Below are 616 nucleotides of genomic sequence, written 5' to 3'. Positions count from 1 at the left end.
TCAGTGAAATGAATTCCCACTCGTGTTCAGAGTCAGCTACACCCTCCCTCACCATAAGAGGCACAGCAGACAGTTTCAGATGAACACCAGGGAAGAAATGTGGCATAGTCACCCTGCCTTCACACCCACCAGCACTGCCTGAGGACAACGTCAGGTTTGAACTGACAAAAAGCAAGAGAGCAGGTTGGGCTCTGCTCAAGAAATCTTGGGATGAGGATAGGTAGACCCACATGGCAACTTGACAGTTCAGCATATTTCAGGGTGAAATACAGATGTTTGTTTAACAATTGTTTATTTATGTACTCAGGGGGCAAGTGCCATGTGCCTTTCTCAAATTTGGGCAGAAACACAATTAACACAAGCTTTCTTTAAATACTGAAAGGCCCAAATAACACATGGTTTGCAAGTTGGAGGTTGAAGATCAAAACTTCTTCTGAAGCTTAGAAGAGGTGACAGAGAGCTCAGTCTCCAGGCAGTTACAAGAGAGGCCTAACTGTGGGAGTCAATGCCAAATGAGGACTAGAAATCCTCCTTGGAAATACCAGAAAATTCCATGAAGGTGGAAAAATAAAAACTAGGCCGGGACAGGAAATTCAACAAATCACTGCTTTATTGG

This window comes from Stegostoma tigrinum, chromosome 35, assembly GCF_030684315.1.
Source record: "Stegostoma tigrinum isolate sSteTig4 chromosome 35, sSteTig4.hap1, whole genome shotgun sequence".
NCBI classification, from domain to species: Eukaryota; Metazoa; Chordata; class Chondrichthyes; order Orectolobiformes; family Stegostomatidae; genus Stegostoma; species Stegostoma tigrinum.
Note: the sequence above shows the minus strand (reverse complement) of the source record.